The following is an 18794-nucleotide window of genomic DNA, read 5'->3' on the forward strand; positions in this document are numbered from 1 at the left end:
AGGAGGTAGTTTGACAATAGTGAGAAGGTGAGCTTAGTATGTTCAGCAAGAACACCAATACAATACAATGTATGTGCCCCCCACCAGGCACACGCAGTGCACATGTGTCTCAGCCTCAGGCACCAATTACTGTCCTGAGAGTCAACAATGCTCTACAAATGCATCTCACTCACCAGGGGAACTTGCTGCTAAAGTTCTATTAGTGAATGAATTAGTTAATGCACAAACTAATGTGGATTCTATGGCATGACATACTCAATAAAGGCATCTGTGTGCTTTTGTCAAGGAGGCGGGCAGATAATGCCTCAACCTTGGACGTAATCCCTACCCCTTTAGGCAGGGCCACTGGAATTCTGTGGCGTTTTCCACATAATGATGGATTTGACGGTTTTGCCAAACAATGTATCATCTGCTGCATAATCTGCATATTGTAATGCTGTTTCTAGCTCACAGATTAAAAGTTATTAAAATTACAGCGACCTGTGTTGCCACGAATGAAAGACCCTATGCAAAGGTTGACTTGTCCGCTTTCGATTGCTTATTACTGCATTTGTATGTTAAACGGGTACTAATGAGATGGAATCTTTGCCTTCGCAGTATTAATGTGTGAAAAAAAAAAAATTCTGAATACGTTCACAAAATGTGCCCCATTAGGTGCCATAATATACCTTTTCTAGCCACATAATTTAGTCAACCCTGCCACATAATCTGGTCCTCCCTGCAGCATGATTCCAATGGACTTGTCTATAGGTAGACACCCACAATAGGCACAGAACTTGCTCGCCTCACCTGAAGCCCTGTGGATGCTTGCTCTTGGCTCCTCCGTAAGTGCACTTGCCCCCTGTGCTACACTGTGCACCTTTGGTTTCTTTTCCCCTCATGCTGCCCTGGGCTCTCTTACCAGGGGAAAGGCAGGCTCCTGGATAGGGGATCTTGGATCAGTAAGCTGCAGATGAGTGCTCCTAATTGCATATAACTTTTCCGAATCAATAGAGTTGTCAACTCAGATTTCCTTTAATTAGCTGAAAAGCATTGATTAAAAGAAAACAAATTCTCAGTAGGCTGAAGCAGGAAGGCACCTCTAATCTGACACAGATTTGCTGTTCTCACTTCAGGCAAGGGGGGGGGGGGATATCAGGAGACCGGAGGAAGAATGAAGCCAGGCAAGAGATTGAAGGAAAATGAGTATCTTGGATGAGGGAGAGAGCTGAGGATCAGAAAGAGAGAGGTAGGATGTGAAAGGTCTTCAGGGACTAAAGAGAGGGCAATAAGACAAGTATTGCGGACAGAGAAAGAGAAAGAGAGTGAGTGAGAGTGAACACAAGTGTGAGAGATTGAACAAGAGAGCATGAGAGCGAGAACGAGAGAGAGAATGAGAGTCGTAGAGCGAACAAAAGTGTGTGTGAGAGAGAGAACACGAGAATGAGAGAGAGTGAGAACAAAGAGAGAGAACAGGAGGGTGATAGAGCGAATCAGAGTGCATGCGTCTGAGAGAGTGAGAGGAAACAAAAGCATATGTGTGTGAGAGAGAATAAAGAGAGCAAGAACAAGAGTGTGAGAGAACAGAAGTGTTCGAGAGAACAAGAGAGTGAGAGCGAGCACGACAGAGAGAGATAACAAGAGAATGAGAGCGAGAGAGAGAACAAAGGTGTGTGTGAGACAGAGCAAGAGAGTGAGAGAGAAAGAGTAAGAACAAAGAGAGAGAACAAGAGAGTGAGACAGAGAACAAAAGAGTGTAGGTATGGGTGAAAGAGAGAGATAGAAAACAAAGGCATGTGTGAGAGAGAGAAAGAGAGAACAGAAAGAGCAAGTACCAAGAGAGTGAGGGCGAGAGAACAGAAGAGTGTGTGTGAAAGAACAAGAGAGTCAGAGCGAAAATGACAGGGAGAAATAACGAGAGAATGAGAGCGAGAGAAAGAGAACAAGAGTGTGTGCTGAGAGAGTAAGAGAGTGTGAGAGAAATAGTGAGAACAAAAAGAGAGAGAGAACAAGAGAGTTATAAAGAACAAATGAGTGTTTTTTGAGAGAGAGAACAAATGTGAGTGTAAGAGAGAACAAGAGAGTGAGAGAGAGAACACAAGAGTGTGAGTGAGAGAAAAGGAGAGTGAGAGAGCGAGAGAGATAAGGAGAGAGAACAAAAGAGCACATGAGATAGAACAAAAGAGTGAATGTGTGTGTGCGAGAAGGAGAACAGGGGAGAGAGCGAAAACAAAGAGAGAACAAAAGAGTGTAGGTGTGTGAGTGAGAACAAAAGAGTGTGTGAGAGAGAGACAACACGAGTGAGAACAAGAGAGAGAGAGAGAACAGAGCGAGAGAGAATAAAAGAGTGATCGTAAGAGTGAGATAGAGAGAGAAAGAGAGAGAGAGAGAGCGAGAGAGACAGAGAGAGGGGGGGTCTAACAAGGAGGAGAGAGGGCCACGGCATCATGAGTGAGGGAGTCATCAGAAAGGAGGGGGCGGTTATAAGAGAGGAGAGCGGTCAGAATGAAAGTGATAAGGAATGATAGACCGATGGAGATAGAGACGTGAAGGGAGGAAGGTTCTGAGTAAGAAGAGAGAGAGATTTAATGAGAGAATGGGACAAGAGGACAAGGCTATCAAGCAGAAGAGAGCATGGCGGAAGTGATCTGGAGGGATGGTTCTGTAGAATGGTTATAAGGGAAGAGAGGGGGGAAAGGACAAAGATCAGGCGGGAAAGAGAGGCAGAGAAGGATTCTCAGGGAGCAGAGACCAGAGGCCTGGGATGAAGGTAGAGAGGGGTGGGGAGATTATCTGGAGGAAGAGATTGAGGCCATACGGGAGGAGAAGGAAAGAGGGCTGGGCGGGTTACCGAGGACTGGAGGGAGGGATGGAAAGAGAGAAGGGGAGGGCATGAGGCAGAAGATGGCCACGGGGAGACTGACGTAATCATGGAGAGGAAAGAGGGGGCAGGAAGGCTGTCTGAGAGAGGACATGTCAGGGATTGTGGTAGATGGTCGAAGAACTTCCATCTCTGGAAGATGGCATCTCCTGCTGGGATAAAGAAGATAATTTTACCTTTGAGGGTTTGTGATGAGGAGAACCTGAGTTCACACCGGAAGTATTGCACATCACCGGTGCTGAGTGGATGAGGATGGGGGCTGGAGAACATCCTCACCACCGAAACATGAACTTAAGCAGCACCTACGTCAGCTATAGGCATGAGCGTAAAGGTGGTTTAAACTGCATCTACCTCAGAGTCAGCACCAGAAGTCCCCACAGAGTCTCTCTCTCCACGTCTACTTCTATACTCTATGAAACTTGTTCTTGCTACCCTTTTATATCTTACATTTACAGCCTTGCTGTATTAATCTTCAGTTCACCATTGAATTGTTTCCCGTTTCTCCCTATCAGTCGTGGCTGGCGTGACTCGCAGGTGAAGGGCTTCCTTGCACCAGCCCGGCAAAGAGGCTTCCTTGCACCAGGCCGGCAAAGAGGCTTCCTTGCACCAGGCCAGCGAAGAGGCTTCCTTGCACCAGGCCAGCAACGAGGCTTCCTTGCACCAGGCCGGCAAAGAGGCTTCCTTGCACCAGGCCAGCGAAGAGGCTTCCTTGCACCAGGCCGGGAAAGAGGCTTCCTTGCACCAGGCCAGCAAAGAGGCTTCCTTGCACCAGGCCGGGAAAGAGGCTTCCTTGCACCAGGCCAGCAAAGAGGCTTCCTTGCACCAGGCCAGCAAAGAGGTTTCCTTGCAACAGGCCAGCGAAGAGGCTTCCTTGCACCAGGCCAGCGAAGAGGCTTCCTTGCACAAGGCCAGCAAAGAGGCTTCCTTGCACCAGGCCAGCGAAGAGGTTTCCTTGCACCAGGCCAGCGAAGAGGCTTCCTTGCACCAGGCCAGCAAAGAGGCTTCCTTGCACCAGGCCAGCGAAGAGGTTTCCTTGCACCAGGCCAGCGAAGAGGCTTCCTTGCACCAGGCCAGCGAAGAGGTTTCCTTGCACCAGGCCAGCGAAGAGGCTTCCTTGCACCAGGCCAGCAACGAGGCTTCCTTGCACCAGGCCAGCAAAGAGGCTTCCTTGCACCAGGCCAGCAACGAGGCTTCCTTGCACCAGGCCAGTGAAGAGGCTTCCTTGCACCAGGCCAGCAACGAGGCTTCCTTGCACCAGGCCAGTGAAGAGGCTTCCTTGCACCAGGCCAGCGAAGAGGCTTCCTTGCACCAGGCCAGCGAAGAGGCTTCCTTGCACAAGGCCAGCAAAGAGGCTTCCTTGCACCAGGCCAGCGAAGAGGTTTCCTTGCACCAGGCCAGCGAAGAGGCTTCCTTGCACCAGGCCAGCAACGAGGCTTCCTTGCACCAGGCCAGCAAAGAGGCTTCCTTGCACCAGGCCAGCAACGAGGCTTCCTTGCACCAGGCCAGTGAAGAGGCTTCCTTGCACCAGGCCAGCAACGAGGCTTCCTTGCACCAGGCCAGTGAAGAGGCTTCCTTGCACCAGGCCAGCAAAGAGTTTTCCTTGCACCAGGCCAGCAACGAGGCTTCCTTGCACCAGGCCAGCAAAGAGGCTTCCTTGCACCAGGCCGGGAAAGAGGCTTCCTTGCACCAGGCCAGCAAAGAGGTTTCCTTGCACCAGGCCAGCAACGAGGCTTCCTTGCACCAGGCCAGCGAAGAGGCTTCCTTGCACCAGGCCAGCAAAGAGGTTTCCTTGCACCAGGTTAGCGAAGAGGCTTCCTTTTACCAGGCCAGCAACGAGGCTTCCTTGCACCAGGCCAGCGAAGAGGTCCTTGCACCAGGCCAGCGAAGAGGCTTCCTTGCACCAAGCCAGCAAAGAGGTTTCCTTGCACCAGGTTAGCGAAGAGGCTTCCTTGCACCAGGCCGGCAACGAGGCTTCCTTGCACCAGGTTAGCGAAGAGGCTTCCTTGCACCAGGCCAGCAACGAGGCTTCCTTGCACCAGGCCAGCGAAGAGGTCCTTGCACCAGGCCAGCGAAGAGGCTTCCTTGCACCAGGCCAGCAAAGAGGTTTCCTTGCACCAGGTTAGCGAAGAGGCTTCCTTGCACCAGGCCAGCAACGAGGCTTCCTTGCACCAGGCCGGGAAAGAGGCTTCCTTGCACCAGGTTAGCGAAGAGGCTTCCTTGCACCAGGCCAGCAACGAGGCTTCCTTGCACCAGGCCAGCGAAGAGGTTTCCTTGCACCAGGTTAGCGAAGAGGCTTCCTTGCACCAGGCCAGCAAAGCGGCTTCCTTGCACCAGGCCAGCAACGAGGCTTCCTTGCACCAGGCCAGCAACGAGGCTTCCTTGCACCAGGCCAGCGAAGAGGTCCTTGCACCAGGCCAGCGAAGAGGCTTCCTTGCACCAGGCCAGCAAAGAGGTTTCCTTGCACCAGGTAAGCGAAGAGGCTTCCTTGCACCAGGCCAGCAACGAGGCTTCCTTGCACCAGGCCAGCGAAGAGGTCCTTGCACCAGGCCAGCGAAGAGGCTTCCTTGCACCAGGCCAGCAAAGAGGTTTCCTTGCACCAGGTAAGCGAAGAGGCTTCCTTGCACCAGGCCAGCAACGAGGCTTCCTTGCACCAGGCCAGCGAAGAGGTTTCCTTGCACCAGGTTAGCGAAGAGGCTTCCTTGCACCAGGCCAGCAACGAGGCTTCCTTGCACCAGGCCAGCGAAGAGGTTTCCTTGCACCAGGCCAGCAAAGAGGTTTCCTTGCACCAGGTAAGCGAAGAGGCTTCCTTGCACCAGGCCGGCAAAGAGGCTTCCTTGCACCAGGCCAGCGAAGAGGCTTCCTTGCACCAGGTCTGTGTAGAATGACCATGACCTTGTACAGGGGACCCCTTGCCTCAGATGGGTCCTGGGAAATTTCATGCCTCAGACTGGCACATGGGTCTTCTTGAAACAGCCCTGGTCAGGAGTCCATGCATCAGAAAGGCAGAGGGGTGTTTCAAGTCACAGGCCAATATGCTGGAGCCTCTTGACTCTGAGCTGCACAAGGGCATTGGGCCTCCAAATGAAGAGGGAGGCTTTGCATGAGATGTCCATAGAAGTAGAAGGTAAGGTGTCCACTTGCAGCAGTGTTATCCAGTGTTCTCCCGCTCAGATGTACTGTGGGGCTCCAAATCAGAATCCTGCACCGGAGGGTACAATGCCTCGTGCCACCTCACCAGGGTCTTCATAGCTTGCTTCCCTTTCACCTGCCTGCTGGTCAAATCAAATAAAAATTACTTTATTTAGTCAATCAAGTCCATTAAAGTGCCAAACAGCAGCACATTGCATACATTTTAAAAAGATTGAGATAAAAATTGAAGCCTAATAACAGCTACTCAATAATGAAATTACAGTCAGTTCATATAGAATAAAATACACATAAAAAATGGAAGCGTGCAGAACTTAAAATGCCTCATGCTGATGCCATTTGTGTAAGCATAAAAAGGATCAAGCTTGGACCTAGCAGCGTGGGTGCATGCCAAAGCTTTTAGCAGATGCTTAGATTTGTGTGTCTTGGCGTGAAGTGATCTTTTGCGTTCATCGCTGTGGAGCAGTTTGCGATTTTAGCTTCTTAAGGTGGGAATTAACAACCGACCATATTAATCAGTGCAACTTCATGATAAGACAATAACATTGTCTCTCAACAGTTGACTACTAAGCTTCTTAAAGTGAGAAATGCACAGCGTATCATAATAAGCAGTGCAGCTTCATGATATGGCAGGAAAATTTGCTCTTCACAGTTGTTTGCTGAAATTCTGAAAAAGGGAGGGGGCAAATGACGGAGGGCATTAAAATGTTAAATATTCACTTCGGTTTCTCTAAAAAGTATAACATAAGCCGGCAAAGAGCTATGAGTTCCAGGGAGGGCGGGATAGATCAGGGTCATCAAGGGTCGGCAAAGTCTGATGGTGTTTACAATTGAACGCACACCTGGCGGCCTGCCCTTCTATTCCCACTGCCTGTTGGATTTTACAGACAACAACGGTACAAAAACAAAAGGTATGCTCCAATGGCCAAAAAAGTAGAGCAGCATTCCCAAAACCATCCAAGCTTAAGGGACAAACGCTATTGACCTACTCAAGGAGCATAAAGGTAAAAGTCTTGACGATGACGCCCTGTGGGCGGTGAAGGTTTATATAAACATTGAGGGGCAGATTTACAAGGTCTGGTGCATCTCTGCAAGTCAGCAGGGATGCGCCACAACACTTGCAACACGCAAAACCAACTGTGCCCCACCACAGATGCGCAGCATTTACAATGCAGCACGCCGTGGCGCATGGATGGGCAGATGCGTGTCGCATGCTCCGTCTGAAATGCGGCGCATTGCTGGAGTCGCGTCGCAATCGCGACGAGGCTCCAACAAGGCTCGGGGGTGCCCTATGCCTAACATGCAGCGGTACAAAATGGGGTGGTGATGGACGGAGCATCTAGGCTTGCTTAAATCCAGTGGCAAAGTGAGCAAGGGACTCACGTCTGAGCATACCCTGCCACACTTATGGCGAACAAAGCGGTACAAAAGGGGGTGGTGATGGACGGACCTAACATGCAGCATCACTCCTTACGCCTTCTTCAAGCAGGCGCATGGTTTAGACGCAGCATGGCCGTAAAAGTGACTCCGTGAAATCTTGTAGATTTTACTGCGTCACTTTTAAGAGGTGTACCTGTGAGGGAACGCCCACCCTGCGCCGGATCGCCCACATGAAACCTGACGCAGGTTTCATGTGGCGCAGGGGTTTACAAAGTGACGCATCTCCCTAGATGCGTCACGTTGTAAATACGGCGCAACATGGTGCATGGTTTACGCCGCTGCTGCATAACAACAGTGAAGCAACAGCAGCGTAAATGTGTCGCAAGGGGCTTGTAAATCTGCCCCTGAGATTCTAAATAATTGGACAATGACTGGTCACCTGATTGATCTAAATAAGTGACAATCAATGGTCAGTTACGTGACCGCATTATTTGTGTGTGTAAGGCTTTAATACTGAGCCCGGGGTTCTAAGGAATTTAAGGCAGTCGTTTGATTCCTTGATGTTTTGTTCGCTCTGTCCAGAAATTTCTCAAGGTTGGTAATAACTTGCAGGTGAGCTTCATTCAGATGAAATTTGACGTCCACTTGTAATATCCGTGTCCCTTCTTTGATCTCAAGAGGTGTCAGAGGAATCTTCTGCGTTCATCAAGGAGGGCGGGACATATGCAGAGCAAGTGTGTCGATGCCTGCTGTTCTGCCTGACATTAGTTAGGGATCGAGTAAGCTTCAAATGGGGCATGAAACAAGGCAGAGCCCAACAATTACTCTGTCTGCTCTGAGCCTGTGAAATAAGCCGCAGTAACTGGTATGACTGCAATGAAGGTACCCGGCAGCCTGGCATTGAGATTACAGATTGCGTTCTAAATAACTAGAGATCTGAACGTCTTCGCTCAGCTCCCACTTCAAGTTCTTTTTACAGTGCCAAAACTGTTTTTCCTAATGTACATTAAGGGCAGAGATAAGAATAAAAATGGTGCTCTTAAATCACAAATCTAGGTTTCATTAGGTGTAGCTGTCAATTCACCATACAGCTAGGTCACATGTTCTTTAACCATCAATGACATCACAGGAAGTGAAGTCACATGACAATTAGACTCCCCCAAAGAAATAAAAGAAAGTGATGTGATATGACCATTGATCAATATGTGACACGGAGTGATCTAGTGCCAAATCTTGCATTGGGAGTTGAAGGGTTACGCAGAGAATAGGGGAGGGTTGCAGGAGAATTGGGGTTTAAGATTTGAATGATCAGGTTGGAATTCAACCTCAATGAGTTCTAGATGCCAAAAGAGCATCCCAGTTTATTATTTCGCTGCCTCACACCCATAGAAAACAGATGTGCCATCCCCCATTTCAAGAAAGCAAGAGTCAGAGGAAAAAGCTTCTCAACAAAAGCTATCAAACTATGGCATGAACTCCTAAGGCATATTCACTCCCTTCTTGACCATGCAGGAAGCAGGTCAAAACCTGGCTGTTAAACAAAGCACCAATCTGATGCCAACACACAATCTGTAACCTCAGCTTCATACAATCAAGGAAATAACCCACACCACCACAATGGTCAACATACCCAAGCAACCATCAGGAAGTAACATGAAACCAACCAGTAGGAACCAATCACACAACAGAAAATGATTCAACACCAATCAAACAGCTTTATATCCGTAAAATTCAAATACAAATCAAGGAAGGTAGAATAATGAAGACAGAGAGGAGCAACACAGCACAACAACCAAGCCCAGGTGTGGCAAGACCTGCCCTATCAATCTCCATTGCATTGCATACCTTGAAATAAGGCATACCTATCCACAAGCATAATTACCAAACTGCTTATGTATACAATGCTAACTCATTGGGATGCTTGTCATAGCCATATCAGAAACAAAGGCACAGAGATGAGGAGTGGCTATGAGGCTATTTTAATTTCTTTCTTAATTTTAGCACTTATGTATAACATGACATGGCCCGAAGGCATCAGAGCGCATTACAACTTGCAGGATAATGAGGTTCCAGCGGGTTACATTACTAGTAATTAAACTTAAACGATTACTTCTGTGAATGTGTGCATGAGTAACCACTAGAAAGAGCAACAGCAATTGGGCAGAGGAAATACACAGTTACAGCATTAATTTAAATTGTGGGGTCAATTAACTAAGGCAGGTCAGTACGCAGTGGAGCGAGCACACACGTCTGGTCGAGGTTGAATTAACCAAAATGTCTGTCAAAAAGGAGGAGCTTGAAGTAATTTTTTAAGGTAACTAGGCAGGTGGGTCGACGGAGGATTGGAGGGAGGTAAAGAGTTCCAGATTGATGTGCACTTCCAGAGAAGGACTGGTTCATGTATAATTCTCGACTGAAGGTGGGAAGTTCCAATAACAAAGGTATTTCTGGAACCCCTGTGATTTTTAATTGGGCCCGGGCTTCAATCGGGAGCCAGTGGGGGTTAGCAGGGCAGAGGAAATGCCTATAGTGATTGTGTGCATCTCTCTTTTCCCTGCATGTTGGTCATGCATGATAGGCTTTCTTACCTTGAGTGGGCCATGGTTGGGTTAGTACTACCCAACACTTGCTTGCTTGCCTACTCGATGCTTGTCGGTGGTGTTCTCTGGCTAGCCAAGCTTCTCATGTGGACCTACAGGATTATGGCTTGAATTGCCTGTCTTATTAGTTCCTGCAATGGGTTATTGCCTCATCTGGAAGATATTAATAACCAAAACACCTGGCATCCATCCCAAAGACTGCACTTCACTATTCAATAGGTGACTATTACACTGCTCACAACAGCACTCTCCTCTAAGCAACAGCAAACACTTTAAACAGTACCTTACACAACCACCAACCATAGCTCAGATATTTCATATTATTGAGTTTCAAGTTCACAGCAGCACACTCAATAATAATACACTCAGCTATGCGTACTTTGTGAAGCTACACATAGGAGTGCACACCGCAAAGCAGTGCAGATGTGAGCAGTACGTAGAAGTCACTGTGCACACAACAGTACAATTCACAAGGTAACATACAACATCCTGTAGACCTCTGAGCATGCATCAACAAAGCCTATATATTACATAGGGTCGGGTATCGCAGATCTAACATTCCAACCATAATATTAAACAATTAAAATCGGCAACAGATCCACATTAGGTATAGTAACACATACACACGTCCAACACAGTTCAGAGGATCCATATAGTTGTACCTTAACGAGCTCACAACAGCACTCCACTCTTAAATAAACAACATGCCTCTTCAAGACAACAGATCGCAGGAGACACAATAAACACCCATCAAAAGCCAAAAGCCAGAATGTCTTGAAAGGATACTGTGGACCCTAAAAAGATACAAACTTCAAGGCAGAAAATGTAGACGCGGGCTGGGGAAGGCAGATCTTGGCCGAGATGGGGCCCACAGGGAATTCCCACAGGCAGAAACACCTGAATTAGAGAACTGGAAAGCCCGCAAAAAGGACGCACTTTGATTAGTCAACTGACCAGCGCCTCGGAACCCACCCACCCACACCAAAAATTGAGGTCGTCACAGCCGTAAGGACAATGGGAAAAGGTAGAGCAGAGGCACCACAGAAATATACCCAGAGGAAAGAGTAAAATAGGTAGAAGAGCTGCTCAAACAATGTCCTTGGGGTGCCTCGCGGCAGGGACACGGTGGAGCAGGTGACAGAACACAATGACAGCCAGAGTAGAAGGGCTGCTCAGACAGTGTCCTTGGGATGCCTCGCGGCAGGGACACAGTGGAGTTGGTGGCAGAACACAATGACAGCAGGAGTAGAAGGGCTGCTCAGACAGTGTCCTTGGGATGCCTTGCGGCAGGGACACAGTGGAGTTGGTAGCAGAACACAATGACAGCCAGAGTAGAAGGGCTGCTCAGACAGTGTCCTTGGGATGCCTCGCGGCAGGGGCACTGCGAGCAGGTGGGTGGTCAGCAAGGGTCCAGGGAAGTGGAACGGCACTTGCAGCCCGAGCCGGGTCAGACAGTCACCCACAAAGTCGGTAGCAAGGTAAGCCTAGAACCCGCAGGACACTGAGAAAACCTGTAAAAGGGGCCAATGCACAGGGTCATTGCTGTCAGCCAGAAACAGAGACAAACCATTGGGTCAATGTTTTGATTTATAAGTGTGATGCGTAATAAACATGGGTTTTTGAATGACCAACCAGAAAGTTGCGAAATGTATTATCCATGTTTTTGAAAATAAACTGCAGCCTTTAATGTACCATAATCTGTTGTCCATGGAGTGATTCGGGGAGGGGGTTGCTGCATGGTATGTCTGATAGGGAGGTGTCGAACTCGCACGCCTGGGAGGGGTTATATGCCAGTCATTTAGATGGTGTTCAGGTGGTGGTTCAAATGGTGTAAATCACGGTCAAACACACATGCACCACATACCACATGCACATTACCAATGATTCAAACAAGACAGAAAACTGTACCGGTGTATAAAGGTATGTGAGCGAGACACTTCTTCAAGGCAACATTAATGGCAAAACAAAACCTAATGTAACATAACAAAACACAACACAACACGACATAAAATAATACCTAAGTTGTAGATTTCAGACCATGGGCATCTGTTTTTAAATTCTATCTTTACCACATCGCAATAATGTGTGACCCAGGGCATATTGTTGTTTGTGCTTTGATTCTGTTGTGTGGCAAAAACAGGAAATACCTAGAGGCAATCCAGTTTGCAGAGTACTCTATGCGAGAAATGTATTTCATCTTTGTGCCTATTTTCCTGTTTGGGTGGAAGAGCAGTGGCAGCTGGACATTAAGCTCTTATGGCCTTCTCTACTATAGGGTACAGCATTCTGCCTCTCACTGTCAGATTTGTTGTGTGACTTCCCCGACATTAACATCTTTGTTCAAGTTAACTTTTAATTGAAATGCATTAGGCAAGATGAACATGGAGAAGGTGATCGCTGGACAGTAATAATTTGTTGATTTCAAATAAATTCAAACTCACAAATTTCAGGGAACGCTGGTTCTTAGGTTAAGGAGGTCAAAGACTGATCAGCTGGGAAGGGTAGCTACTATTTCCCTGCACGTGGTGCTCACCATTTGCCCAGTAGCTCATATGCGGTCTTACTTAGCTGCGCATCCAGATCTAGGCATCCCGCCTTGTTTTTCCAGTTGAACCTCTTGCGCTATCAGTTCTCATCGGTTTTCATCATGGCTCTCAAATCATTGGGCGTGGATCCAGTGTGCTATTCCTCTCACTCCTTTAGGATTGGGGCTGCTACGCTTTTGTCAGGTGGGGTCTTCAACAGGAGGTGAAGCACATAGGCCGGTGGTCCTCCCCATGCTTCAAGCGTTACATTCAGCCTAAGCTGCCATGACTTTCATACTTCTCTCTCTTTGTTTATTTTAGGAGTCATGCCACAAAAGTTTGTTTGGGTCCTCGGTCACTCCTTTGTGCAGCAGGCGGCATGCCAATCGTGACAGCTCCACTAACCCAAAGCCGGTCGCGTTGAGGAACATGTAGTTCAGGGGTGTGGTCAAGGTGGTACGGACCTATTTATTTCGGGGTATTTGGGTCTTCACGCAATCCCTTTTTTTATTGTGGGGAGGGCGAAGGACCTCAGTGCCCTGGTCGCCCTTGTGACAGTGCAGTGACAGGCAGCAAGTACCGATACGTTCAGGGATGAACAGACACTACTACAAATTACTTCATTGGGCAGCACTGGGGGGCATAAGCTGCAATCCCTGCCCCCGGGGACATGCCAGCCCGGGTGCATAGGTTACACTTTCCCAGCAGAGCTCATGGGCTCTGGCCCCTGGGCTTGCATCTTGGGCCCTGTGGCAGCATGATGTTGGAGGGGCGGGGCCAGAAACAGGGCAGCGTGCAGACCGAGGGCTGGGACCGCCCCTCAAAGATGCAGGGGGTTACACCTGTGTGGTCCAAGTAGACTATGACTGAAGTCTAGACCTCAGTGCTGCATCCATTGTTATTTCTAGGAATCTCATGCCATCTTTGGTAAATACGGTTCTTATTACATTTTATACCCTTGTACACAATTATATTTTTGCACCGGATGTCTATGTTGTTTAGTGTGTTACGCAATAACAAACTTCTGTATGATTTTGTAACATGGATTAGTTTGCTAAGCTGAAACATTGTTTGTGGCTTTCTCTAGAATAAACATGACCAGTTACCCCCAAGCAGTTCTTTCCATGCCATTGATTTCGTTGAGTTTGGGATTGGGAGTGGTCCCAGCTGGGGTTCTAGGGTCCTATGTGCTGATGATTGCTTTACATCAGTGACACCATGACCCTGCACCTGTGTGTCAAACGTGCATTTAGGGGCTCATTATGATCGCGGACGGACTTGAGTCCGTCCGCGACCATAGAGTAGGAGGGAACCTCCGCATGGCCTGGGGAGTTCCCTCCTGTCCAATTAGGATGTGACCGCCACCCTGGCGGTCACATCCTCTATTTTTAACATTGCGGCGGGTGCGGCTTCAAGCATTTGTATGCAGAAAGCGGCAGGCACCGTGCGGTGCCTGCCGATTACTGCATACAAATGCAGGGGGGTACCATAGGTACCCCCCATGTGCACCCCCCACCCCCTCTTCACCCAGGGGGCCCGCAACGGGCCCCCGCAGTGAAGTTACACATGCTTTTCCACGGCGGAAAAGCCGACGTGGAGAAGCATCTCTTTTACGCCATCCTAATATGGCTGGCGGTGTCTGATAGACACCGCCAGCCATGTTACAGCTTTTCCGCCGCGGTTGTAAGTCAACCGCTGCGGAAAAGCGGCGGACTGAAACCAGAACCCACCAGCCATCCTAATGTGGCGGTGGGTCTTTGGTAGGTCCGCAGAGGATTTTCCGCATCCTCCGGGCCGGCGGTGGCTTCCGCCGGCCCGGAGGATGCGGAAAATCCTCCATCATAATGAGCCCCTAAGTGTGGTTCTGCTGCTTTGAGAATGCAGCGTGATCTAAATTATGGTTGTAAAAAGTTGGCCCTGTGCGTTGGGCATGCATCTCTGCAGTGCAGGGATTCTGATGAGAGGTGCACCCCCATCACTCTGCTCGATACCCCCTCCCCCCCTCCCGTGGACATGGAAGAGCTGTAATTAATTTGAGAAGCTGCAGCTTGTCCTTTAGAGCCGGCTTCACTGTTAACGTGGACATAAAACTTTATTAGGTCAGACACACAGTGATAAATACAAAATATCACATTAGCTTTAATGGATTATTTCCCGTCGTGCAGCGGCGCCGAAGACTGAATTCTGGAGGCAGGCGAGGCAGAGAGATGCCTCCTGCTCTCTCGGCTTTTATCTTCAAAGCCCCCCTGGATTTATCCATGCCTGGGAGTTTTATCCTTTTCGCAACATATCTGCCTGTCTCATTCCAGGCCTGCTCTTCCGAGAATAAGTGCGTGGAGTAGAAGACTTCAGAGGGACTGATCAAAACCGCACAGAGGGGGGGAAACTGCAATGTTTGAAAGCAAAAGGAAGGCCCCGCCATACTTCTGCTGCAGCTGACGAGACTGACAGGCAGAGGTTTTCAGAAAAACCAGTTACATAGGAAAACAATGTGCACACCGACGAGAGCGCAGCCACACCATTTACACACATGACCAAACAGAGAATTCCTGATTGCATACCACACATGGATTACACTCGGAGAACCAGATGGTTGTTTCCAATGTCTGAGAAACCAGGAAATTCATAAAAACCAATATACCCTCATTATTATACATGCAATATATTGCATACAATAAATCATAACACCACATCGAGTTAAGTAGTACATCTCAATATAAGTGCAAGTATGTAGATGTGTCATTAATAACTGCAAATATATGCCTACTGCGTATACATTGTGAGTGCAACATCTAATACACCGATCTCATTAAAGCGTTGTACCACACTAAAATGACACTATTGTCAAGGGCAGGTCTTTCTGTCAAAGAAAGTAATAACACTGAAAGTAATAACATTTTCAGGGAAAGACAAGGCGTGCTACCAGTTTTCACCTCTCCAGACTCCAGGACTGTTCAATAAGCAGACTGGAGAAAAACTTGGTGCCAGATGGACGTAGCTTTTTGGAGCTCTCAAACAGCTCGATTCACATTTTGTTATGCATAGAACCCTATTTTGGGATTTGGTAGCCTGATTTTGAATCACGAAATGGTTTACCAGTTCGGTATTAGGAAGAGGCATGTTAACCTTTCCTAATAGAGACTTACAGTGTCATGTGTGAATGTTTTACTACCGAAATGTGGTCGCAAAACATTATTTTACTGCCATTCGCAAATGGGACACCTTCCCCTTTGTGAATGGCTGTAAAAATGTTTTTTTTAATAGCAGGGAGTGGTCCCATTGACCGCTGCTGACTCATAAAAAAATTGAAAGAAAACTTGTAATTTTTCTTTTTGAAATGCATCCCATTTTCCTTGCGGAACAAATTGACTTTTTCACATTTCTTAAACTTCTCCTCCTATCCAGTGACCTTCCAAAACAAGATAATCATCCTTTAACTTTGATCCAAAGAACAAAGTGCTTACCTCCAAATGCTGATGAAGAAAAAGTCTGCCAAAGTCTGCCAATGGCCAAATTGTTGCTTGCAAAACTCAACTTTCTGGATCCCCTTCCATACAGGAATTGATACATGAAGGTCAAAACTGAAACATGGGCTTAACATATATTGAGTGAAGGAATCTCTGAATTGATCTCTGAATTGGAGAAACATGATTGTGTTTTGGAAATAACTATCACAGCTCAGACCACATGGGTCTGGATCTTTCAAAGTATTTTGTAACAATCTTGACGGTTCTCCTAAAATCAGAGAGCCATCAAAATTGGTTCAAGAACTGACAGTTTGGGGGAAAGTGGCGTGCATTTGTTTGTCTAAGAAATTATACAACTTGCCTATTCGATGAAAGGCATGAGTACAACTCTTAGTAATATCACCGACCTGTTCTTCCAGTGTCCGCTTGGCTTCAAGCACAACCTCTGTCACTACCTTCTTCACAATCGAGATTGTTGCTCCCCTCATCTGATAGAAGTTGCAATCCGAGTGCAGATTGTGGACCAGAGGGTGAGGGCCGTATATCATAACCTGGGTTTCAGATACGCCACCAATTACTACCAATCCACACCTGAGTTATCTTAACCTGTCTGTTGAGTTCCCCAGAGTCCTTGCTGCTAGTATTTGTCAGCGGTAAGAGCTGCTGGATGTCATCGGCAGAGGCATGAAAGCCCACAGGCCTCCAACTCCACCAAGGATTCGCCCAGCAGTTGCTTCCACTTGTGAAGCAATATTATCGTTGGGGGTGAGCCCCGCGGCACCCCACCGATTACCAGGGAGGAAGTTGGTCCTGGCACATAAACAATGTCATTCCACTGGTCAGAAGACATTTAAGTCAGATGATACAAACATACTTCATGATCAATGAGATCAAAGGCAGCAATAAGTCCATCAGCGGGCAGATTAAGTGTGTGGATCTCAGCAGGGCCAATGTAGTACATTAGTAATATCACTATTATTATTGCTATTATTATTAATAATATTATCATTGATATCATTAGCAGTAGTAGTAGCTGTAGCAGTAGTGCTATTATTATTATTATTATTATTATTATTATTATTATTATTATTGTAATTACTATTATGATCATTATTAGTAGTAGCTGGAGTAGTAGTAGTGCTATTATTACTATTTTTATTATTATTATTATTATTATTACTATTATCATTATTATTATTATTATTATTATAAGTAGAAGCAGTAGCTGTAGTAGTAGTGCTATTATTATTCCTATTATTCTCATTATTATTATTATTATAAGTAGAAGTAGTAGTTGTAGCAGTAGTGCTATTATTATTATTATTATTAATATTACTATTATTATCATTATTAATATTATAAGTAGAAGTAGAAGCTGTAGTTGTAGTGCTATTATTATTATTACTAATATTAATATTACTATTATTGTTATTATTATAATACGTAGAAGTAGTAGCTGTAGTAGTAGTGCTATAATTATTATTATTACTATTATTATAATGATTACTATTATTGTTATTATGATTATTAAAAGTAGTAGTAGTAGTCATATTGTTAATATTATTATTAATATTTTTCATGTTATAATATGTTTTTGGTATAGTGTTTAGTACTGCAGTTGTTGCTTCATTGTGTAAATAGCTGGTATTACCAATACCCAATTTCCCAGTGCTCAATTTGATCAAGAATCAAAGGCTAAGCTGACCTCATAGTAGCAGATTAATAATAATAATCAGTGATAGCATAAATAAAATAAGAATATTAGTAGTAGTAGGGTTATTTCTCTTACTATCTAGCTATTATCACTGTAGGACTCCTTCCTGTTCTTCCCGCAGGGGCCCTCAGTGTTAATAACAGGGCTCTTCTGTCTGCTTCCCCTGTTTGAAACATGAAGGGTCCTGGCATGATGTGGTCAGAATCATGGGACACACATGTGACTCTGAATTTTACCAGCTGGATGACAAGATGGAGTCGTTTTCCCGGATCTTGCGTAATGAGGCTTAAGAAAGCGCAGGCGCAGTGAACACAACGAAAGGTCATGTTTGCAGGCGCAACGAGAACCCTCTTAACAATGGAGGGAAGGTTTTTTAGCAGCGCAGGACCAGTGTATGGCAGGAATGGGATAATAATAAGCCACATTTGTAAAGCGCAAACAATCACCCATAAGAGTCTCTAGGCGCTGGGGGCCGTCGGGAAGATTAAGCGAGCTATTGCCCAGAGTCACATGGTGCTGGGCTAATCTGCCGCCGGTGCCGGGGATCGAACCGTGAGCCCCCAGGTTCTGGAGTCAGTCACCCTGGCCGCTCGGTACATAGGTACATAGACACAATATAGTCCACTACATTACACCGCCCTTTCTCACAGCACTGTGAGGATGGAGGGTGGATGATGCCCGGCAGGGTGGTTACAGGGGATCACAGGGCGCAGCAGTGGTCAGTGGATGAGGAGTCTACACACACATCTGTAACAGTTTGTGTCGCGCCCTCTGGCTGCTAATGTAATGTAATGTTAGCAGAGTCCGCAGGATGTCGCTGCTTCAGACGCAGAGGTGGGCACGGAAGGGTGCTCACATGGGCAGCACTGCCTCCGTGCACACGAAGAACCCTGGCACCACCATTGCATCAGCTCCTTCGACAGCCTGTCCACAGCAGGCATGAGGCATGGGTGTTGGCACGCCACAACGCTGTTTTGAGACAGGTTCAGCCAGCAGCCCTGAGGACCGAGCCTCCTGCTGGGCAGACAGGTCCACCTGATTCTAGACGGTGGACGAGCCAACAAATAAACAGGACTAGCCAAGCTACAGCCGAGCCAAGGG

Source organism: Lissotriton helveticus, chromosome 5_1, assembly GCF_964261635.1.
Source record: "Lissotriton helveticus chromosome 5_1, aLisHel1.1, whole genome shotgun sequence".
In the NCBI taxonomy this organism is placed as follows: domain Eukaryota; kingdom Metazoa; phylum Chordata; class Amphibia; order Caudata; family Salamandridae; genus Lissotriton; species Lissotriton helveticus.